General features: G+C 37.0%; 1 non-coding gene across 1 annotated transcript; it reads right to left on the bottom strand.

The window, feature by feature from the left end:
* Positions 1 to 2,585: 2,585 nt before the first annotated feature.
* On the bottom strand, positions 2,586 to 2,693 carry LOC131238345 (small nucleolar RNA R71). The gene has a single exon (XR_009167746.1). It is a non-coding gene; the product is annotated as a small nucleolar RNA R71 (small nucleolar RNA).
* Between the last annotated feature and the right edge of the window lie 6,538 nt (positions 2,694 to 9,231).

Raw genomic sequence — 9,231 nt, 5'->3', positions numbered from 1 at the left:
GAAGCCAAAGAACAGTTGGGATAGTGCCAACACATTAGCTCGTAGCAAGGCGAGATTCCTTTCGCCTCTATACATGCCCTAAAGAAAACTACTTCGAGGTTGCATAGAGGGCTGAGATTAATGGTAATGGAGGACTAGGATTGAGAGAAAATCCTGCATGTGGTTAAACAGCCTGGCAGCTGTGGAAGGTTTTCGTTTTTGGAAATGAGTTGTGCGCATAACTCAATTTGCGCTGGATCTCATGTGCACATGGATGCATAGAGACGGGAGTGAAGAGTTGGGTTTTGGTCAATTTTGAGAGCTTATCAAGATGAATGGTTTAGATCATAGCAACGGTCCATGATGGTGGGGCATAATTCAATCAAACGGACACCGTCCGTGGTTAGAAAAAACGTTGGAAGAGAGTGATTTTTCTCTTTTTGAAACAGTCACAGGTCAACACCCATTTGACCGTGTTAACGGTCTAGTGCATTGTTGAGTGTGAAATATTGTATATTTCTCCCTATTTATACGTTAGTTTTATAAACATGATAGTGCTTAATCAATTTAATTGGGCATGTTTTCATGTGCGAGATGATTTCGAGAGATTAAAGGTGAAATTGATGCCAAAAGGAAGATTTATACTTAAAAGATTACTAAATGAAGATTTGAAGATTTGAAAATCATTAATGAAGAATTCACATGCCAAAGATCCAAGAAAATCAAGTGAGGAATAAAGAGAATCAAAGATTTGAAGTGAAGAAAAAGAATCCTGAAATTGTCCTGAAAACAAAAATATTCTTGAAATTGTCCTGAAAAGGCATATTCTGAAACTTTGACTCTATTTTTGGAAACTGTGCAGAGTACGTAAATTCGAGGCGGTTTAAACTCTGAGCATATTTTGGAAAACTGCGTAGAGTGCATAAATTTGAGGCAGTTTTAGAATTTTCTAACTTAGTGTAAAAGTTGAGTTCCACAACTATAAATAGGATTCCCTATGATGCTCCAAAGCATCTTTTAGGGTTTGGAAAGGTCTCAAGGAGCATACACAAGAGTGGAAAAGCCACCAAAGAATTTTTCTTCTTCCCTAGTTTTATGTTCATGCTTTATTTAAGAGCTTTGGTTTTAATCATGTTTATGGTTGGCTAAACCTCTTAGCTAGGGTTAAGAGGTGAAGTTTGTAGTATATTTAGATGTTTATTTTACTTTGATTCTTGTTCTTATTGAACTTCACTGATTTCTCGTTTGATATTAAGCAAATATTTTCATTTTTTTATGATTTATTGTGACTCAAATTACAATAGATGTTATAATAGTTTTGGACATCTTCTTTTCCTGTTTTGAGATAGTGATGTTGGTAAATCTCATTGTTCACCATCGTCTCCTGGGCATGGTAGGGTGATGGAATCCCTTCCAATCATCAAAATTCTCCTCCATTGAGAATTAGGTCAATGAAAAGTTCAAATTTGATTTAAATTGCTTTATCTTCCAAATGGATAGGATAAGACTCCAATTCCAATTGTATTCCTTGAATCACATGAGGTTGCATCTTAATAGCTATAAGTGAATCCTTGGCACCCTAATTCCCACATTTAATTGATAGTTTAAACATATTCACAATTACTCTCTTTTATTCCAAAATTCAGATTTAGATCTTCTTCTAGTTCTAGTTCTAGCTTTTTTCTGAATACGTACAAGTTTAGTCCCTGTGGATTTGACCTCGTTCTCATGAGTTATTACTACATCGTGACCCTACACTTGGGGTTGTGAAGAAGTTTTTGGTGCCGTTGCCGGGCACTATGGCTACATTTTTCTAGAATTAATTGGTATTAGATTATGATTAGGGTTAACATTTTGCATCTTTTTTTTTTCTATGATTTTTTTCTGAAATTGTTTTTAAAAACTAGCATTATTTTCTATTTTATAGGATCTTAACATAGCAATTCTAATCCAGTAACCTCTTTCCAATTCTCTCTTTCTTTTTTAGATTTCTTATTTGCTTTAGTTTTCTTTCTTCTAGGTTTTTGTTGTTCGATGCTTAAGGGTTGTGTGTATTTCATGCCCAAGTGGGTTTGTGAAAACACTAAATGTTTCTTGAGTGAAGGAGGATTAGTCGAAGGGTTGCCTTTCCATCAAAGGATTAGACACCACTTGAGATCCTCTCAATTAATTGAAGTAATGGCTGCAAATCAACCTCAATCACCAGTTAAGGAAATTCAAGATGAAAACGAGGTGCATAATGCACCCCAGCCTCATACTCTATGAGATTATTTACAACCAGCGGGGGTGAGTATACCTTCCTGCATGATATTTCCATTGAATGCAGGAACTTTGGATATTCATTCAGAGGTAATTCAACTCCTTCCTAGGTTTCATGGACTATAATCTAAAAGTCCATACTTGCATATGAAAGAGTTTGATGAAATTATATGTACATTACACTTCCCAAACGTGTTTGAGGATACAGTTAGATTGAAATTATTTCCTTTCTCTTTAAAAGAAAAGGCTAAGTTGTGGTTACATTCCTTAAGACCAAGGTCCATTGGCACGTCGGTTGAGATGACAAGGGAGTTCCTTAAAAAATTCTTTTCCTATCATAAAATAAATACCTTAAGGAAAGCAATCATGAATTCTGTGCAAAAAGAGGATAAGACCTTCTTTAAATGTTGGGAGCGATTTAAGGTTCTCATATATTCATGTCCACAACATGGCTACAAAACATGATGTATAATAAGCTTTTTCTATGAGGGATTGACCTCACCGATGCACAAATTTGTGGAGATGATGTGTAATGGGAAATTCATGAATAAGAAAGTCGATGATGCGTGGGATTATTTTGATAAACTTTTGAAAACATGCAATCATGGGATACCTCTTTAAGAATTACCACTTCAAAGCATACTCAATCAAATGAAAGGGGAGAAATTTATGTTCTAAAAGAGGAATATGATATACATGCAAGAGTGGCCAAACTCACAAGAAAAGTCAAGGCCATAGAACTTAAGAAGGTAGAACCCGAAAAGACTGCGGAAGTTGTTTATGGTATTTGTGCTTGTAACATACATACAACTTAGAATTGCCTAACAATTCTTGCTTTTCAAGAGATATTAAATGAGCAATCAAATGTCTTAAACAACTACCAAAAACCTTTTAGTGGACTCACCTCAAATACATATAACTCAAGCTGGAGGAACCATCCAAACTTCAGTTGGAGGAACAGAAAAATGGCTACTCCTCAAGGTATCTTTAACCAATTTTTGAATCAAATGAAACCTTAAGAGGATTCGGTCTTAAAACATATACAAAATCAAGAGCTTTTTAATTAGGGTATGTTGCAAGCCTTTCAAGACCTTACAAAGGCCATACAAGGGCTTGAAACAAAAAATTTGATTGGAGAGAAAGGGATCCTTCCAGCTCAGCCTCTCCCCAACCCAAAACAACAATATGAAGTCAGTTACCTAAGCTCTTCAAAATAGATGGAGCAGGCTAAGTCTATTATCACTCTTAAGAGTGGAAAGACAATTGACAAATTTATTTTGGTGTGGGCTGAAAAGCCTAAGGACTCAAAAATAGATGAGAATGATAGACCTAGTAATGTTCCACATTCGTTAGAACCGGAACCTTAAAGCAAGCTGATTGCGTCATTCCCTCAACGGTTGATTACACCAAAACTTCTCTTTAGCTCTCAGGATATTCTAGAGGTGCTTAAGTAAGTGAAGGTCAACATCCCTCTATTGAATGTTGTTAAACAAATCCCTTCATATACCAAATTTCTAAAGATTTATGTATGGCCAAAAGACGACAAAACATATAAAAGAAAATCTTTTTAACAGAAAAAGTGAGTGTCATACTCAAGTAAGATGTGCCACAAAAATACAAAGATCCGGTAGCCCAATCATCACTTGCGTAATTAGAAACCACCGGATTGAGCACGCACTTCTTGACTTGGGGGCGAGTGTAAATCTGATCCTTTACTTTATTTACGAGCATTAGGTCTAGGTGAATTAAAACCTACTCAGACCACATTACAACTTGTCGACCGCTTAGTTTGTATACCGAGAGAGATGACTGAGGATGTATTGGTCCAAGTTAATAAATTCTACTATCCAGTAGATTTTATTGTCCTGGATACTCAACCCATCATAGATATGAGCACTCAAATACCCTTCATTCTTGGTCACTCATTCCTTGCTACATTAAATGCTATTATTAATTATAGGAATGAAATTATGAATTTATCTTTCAGAAATATGACATTGGAGCTCAACATCTTTTTCAATATGAACAAACAGTTAGAGGATGTTGATGATACCCATCACATTAACATGATCGATTCTTTCATGGAAGATAGAACACTTTTGACTCTACACTCTGACACTTTAGAGATATGCTTGGCCCGCTCCCCTGATTTAGATGATGACATAATTAAGGAGATGGATGCCTTGCTTGATGCTATGCCGGTACTTGTAGTTAACTGGTGGAGGCCATAATTTGAGAAATTGCCCCAAACTGATATAGTGCCTCTACCGTCTAGCTTCATAGCATCGAAGCTTGACCTAAAACCTTTGCCCACTGATCTTAAATATGCCTATTTAGGTTAAGATGAGACATACCTGATGGTGATCTCTTCCCACCTTGAGAAAGAATAAGAGAGTATGCTCATTTCCACTCTCATTGAGCATAAAGGAGCTCTTAGATGGTCGATTGCGGACCTCAAGGGAATTGACCTTTTAATTTGTACTCACTGCATCTATCTTGAGGATAATGTGAAAACCTCCCAACAACCACAACATCGACTCAATCCAAATATGAAAGAAGTGGTTAAGGCTGAGGTAATTAAGTTGTTGGATATGGGTATCATATACCCTATATCCGACAGTCAATGGGTGAGTCCAACTAAGGTAGTTCTTAAGAAATTTGGAATCACCATCATAGCCAATGCCGACAATGAACTCATGCAAACTAGAGTTACTACTGGTCGGAGAATGTGCATTTACTATCGAAAGTTGAATACCGTCATAAGGACCACTTTTCTTTGCCCTTCATTAATCAAATTTTGGAAAGGCTAGTTAGTTACTCTTACTATTACTTCCTTAATGGAGATTCGGGCTATAATCAAATAGAGATAGCCCTTGAAGATTAAGAGAAGACAACATTCACATGTCTCTTTGGCACCTTTGCTTACCGAAGGATGCCATTCGGACTATGTAATGCTCCCGCCACTTTCCAGCGATGCATGTTGAGTATTTTTTTGACATGGTGGGGCAATATTTAGAGGCCTTCATGGACGACTTCTCTATCTTTGGTCCATCCTTCAACGAGTGTTTAGAAAATCTTAAATGTCTACTGAAGCGATGCGAGGAAAAGAATTTGGTTCTGAATTGAGAGAAATGTCATTTCATGGTTCTTAAGGGAATTATGCTTAGACAAATAATTTCATTCAAGGGAATTGAGGTAGATAAGGTAAAAATTGATCATATCTCTAACCTACCTCCACCCAAGAGCGTATGTGACGTGCGATCCTTCCTAGGACATGTCAAATTTTATAGATGATTCATAAGGAACTTTAGTCATTTCTCTCATCCTTTATGCAATATACTTCAAAAGGATGTACCATACGAGTGGACTGAACAATGCTAGGAAGCTTTCACTAAGCTCAAGGGCATGTTAACTATCGCACCTATCATGCGGCCACCTGATTGGAGCATCTCTTTTGAGATTATGTGTGATGCATCTAATTATACTATTAGGGCGGTGTTAGGCCAGAGAAAAGAAAAGAAGCCCAACATTATTCACTATGCAAGTAGAACTCTAAATTCTACCCAAGTGAACTACTCTACTACGAAGAAAGAACTCCTAGTCATAATGTTCGCTTTGGATAAATTTAGGTTCTACCTGATCGGATCTAAGATCATCATCTACATGGACCATGCAACACTAAAGTATCTTCTTTCTAAGATGGATGTCAAGCCCCGCCTGATAACATGGATCCTCTTACTCTAAAAATTTGATATTGAAATACAAGACAAAAAAGGAGTAGAAAACGTAGTGGCCGATCACCTTTCTTGACTTGACCTCCCTAATTCCCTTAAGCCGACACTGATAAATGATATGTTCCATGACGAACAATTATTTAAACTCTTCCAATTACCTTGGTTTGCTGACATTACAAATTATCTTGCTATAGGTTTCAAACCAACATATTAGACTGTGTAAGATAAGAAAAAATTCTTCACCGAGGTACGTAAGTTTTTCTGAGATGATCCTTATTTGTTTAAATATTGTATAGACCAAATTCTAAGGAAACATGTGCCAAACAATGAACATCAGAGTGTCATCTCCTTTTATCATTCTCAGGCCTATAGTGGTCACTTTTTTGTAAAAAAGACCATGGCCAAAATTCCACAGTGCGGCTTTTACTGGCCCACGATGTTCAGAGATACTCATGAGTTTTGTAAATGTGGGATCCCGATCTTTTGCAACATTGCTCGTGTGCACACGTGTCCCAACTCGCACCATTAATAGACCATACACTGCACCCTAGTGCACCTAGAAAACTCACCAAAGTGATTTGTTCTGGATGACCTTGAGACCTATATCATGTGGACCACGTCGTCGTTGCCATCGCAATAGTGAAAACCGTATGTCAATCCAACACTCCGTTAGTGAGATATGACCCATTGTATGTATGGCCCAAATTATGTATCCAGTAACACAATCAACCTTTATTATGTTAGGGACATTAGACTTGAGCCCATGTTAGCCTAAAGCCCACTTTTAAAACATGAAAATTACCAACAAATAGGACAATCGCTACATGACAAAATTAGAACCTAGCACATATAAGACAAGCACTATAAGACAAAATTGGATTCTATCCCAAAACTCATCATTAGCTCTCTTCCCATGCCTTAGAAACTAATCACGACTCATGTCCACCTCATCCTATACATGCATCCAATGCATGTCTTGATTTGTGCCTCATCACTTCAAACAACCAATTGCAACACTCCACTTCATCATTTACCATGCATCACCTACAACTCATAACCCTTATCCATCCATTAGCCAATGCATGTCTAGATTTTTTCCACCTTAGCCAATGCATGCTTAACACCATCCACCTCATCCATCTACTACCCATACCATACATCACATTACACCTTACTTTTAGCACCAATGAGATCCCATGAACTTGTCACATCATTTTGCCATCTCAACGCCCAATTCCTTATATAAGAGTAGGAGCACCTTGCACTTATTCTTTTCCTATACTTAGAAAAATTCTAAGATTTTAAGAAAGAGTGAGAGAGAGTGGGGCCAAGGTGTGCCCCACCATTGATCAAGAGGGAGTGGACCACACATCATCATCCAACCATCTATACATTGAAGTGAGTCTACACCTCTCCTTCCATCTTCCTCATCCTCCTCTTTCTCCCCCTTTTTATTTTCTTGATATGTTTGGGCCCCACTAGTGTGGAGTTCTTATGTGCATATATTTATATCTATGGTGGTTAGCAAAGTGGCAGATGTCAGTATGGTCCACCATGATGAACATCATATCTACATCCTTCATTTGTAATCCTATTTTTGTTTCTAGACAAGAAGTTCTAAAAATCATATAAAATTAACCATAATAAGATCGGAGTTAAAACTTGGAAATATTATGAATCATAATATTAACTAACTCTGGACCAAATTTTGTAGCCATCCAACAGTCCAATCATCCGTAACATCAAGTTTACTTAGCTGTTGTCCAGCAGCACATGCAGGATTCCGATTTGCCTAAATGGACCCATTTTTAACTCTTTTAATGAATGTATTAAAATATATGTTTTGTCAGATTCGTAGAAAATCGAACTAGCTTTCAAAAGGTATATAATAAGCCTCAATCGGAGTTCGGACGGCTGAGATCTTGGCCTTTTACGAAAGATGTATTTGGGAGCTTATTGTGACCATTCTTGTTTGGGCCATATCTATGATTCCAACAGTCAGATGTATTTGATATTTGTTCTTAACTTACTTGAGATAGTTATTAATCATATGTATGGTCCCTATGGTTAGATTCTTTCATGATAAAATTTAGAAAATTCTAGACCAATAGATACTTCTATAAGGACAAATCTTGAATTTCTATATGTGGTCCAGATGGATCCAAGGCTCTGTATGGTTGGAAACCTATGAACGGCCTGAATGACTTGTTTCCAAACCATCCATTGGATCAAATCTTCCAACAAAGAATCTAATCATAGAGATTTCATTAATATATATTTCATTTGTTACTTGATGAATATGTTGGATCTATGTTATACATAACAATTATCCTCTCATTAACCGACTTGGGTGTGGGATCGCTTGTGATTTATGCATTTTATTAGTTCATCCAATCGGGGAACCCATGTATATTTTGTGTCTCTTATTTATGGTTTGCTTGTATGTGGGCCCCACTTGCCATTGGATCTATTTCATTCCCTTTACACTTTTTGTTTGCTGAAAATTTTTTAAGTACTTAATTGTATTGCAAGTAGGCCTCTTTAACACCTTGTAGTGGGCCCCACACTCTTTAGTTAAGGGTCCCACTTTGGGGGATGTATAATCCTTATATAAATGAGCTAAGATGTCCCACCTTTTTGTCAGGAATGATCCCTAAGTATTTGAAAATTAGGCCCTAAGTTATGACATACCCCATTTCTGAAAATTGTCTAATTATTTGTGTTTTGTACCAACTTTGGGCCTCTATAGTAGACCACACGCTGGAAGTTTGAGTAGGCCACCACTTGGAACCTTTAACCTACACTAATGAATAGATAAATAATATTTTAATTGGGCCAAATCAGCCCCACATGATCAGGGAGTGGATCCCAAAATGTGGTCAGGCATGGTTGTGTAGAAAATTATGTGCAGAAAATCAAAGTGCCTATATTTGGCCCTATACCAAATATTACGTGTGTATAACCAGTTAGTCCCAACTTATAATTTTTGAAGTGCATATATAGTATAACCAAGAGCACCTGACGGCACACTGAAATGTGGTCCCTTGTGATCATGGGATATACTTGAAATTGGGCCAAAACTAATTTTGTACTATATTTCCTACATAGTTTCTCTAAGTACCTATATTTGGGCCATCACCGTAAATTGTATTTACCCAACCAATGAGGCTTGCCTTATAATTTGTAAATCCCATACATAGAGCTACTAGGTAGTTATTCTCTTTCACCATATGTAAGCCCCACATGATCATGAATCTGA

Source organism: Magnolia sinica, chromosome 2 (genome assembly GCF_029962835.1).
Source record: "Magnolia sinica isolate HGM2019 chromosome 2, MsV1, whole genome shotgun sequence".
NCBI classification, from domain to species: domain Eukaryota; kingdom Viridiplantae; phylum Streptophyta; class Magnoliopsida; order Magnoliales; family Magnoliaceae; genus Magnolia; species Magnolia sinica.
Note: the sequence above shows the minus strand (reverse complement) of the source record. Positions and strands in the feature narration are given on the sequence as shown.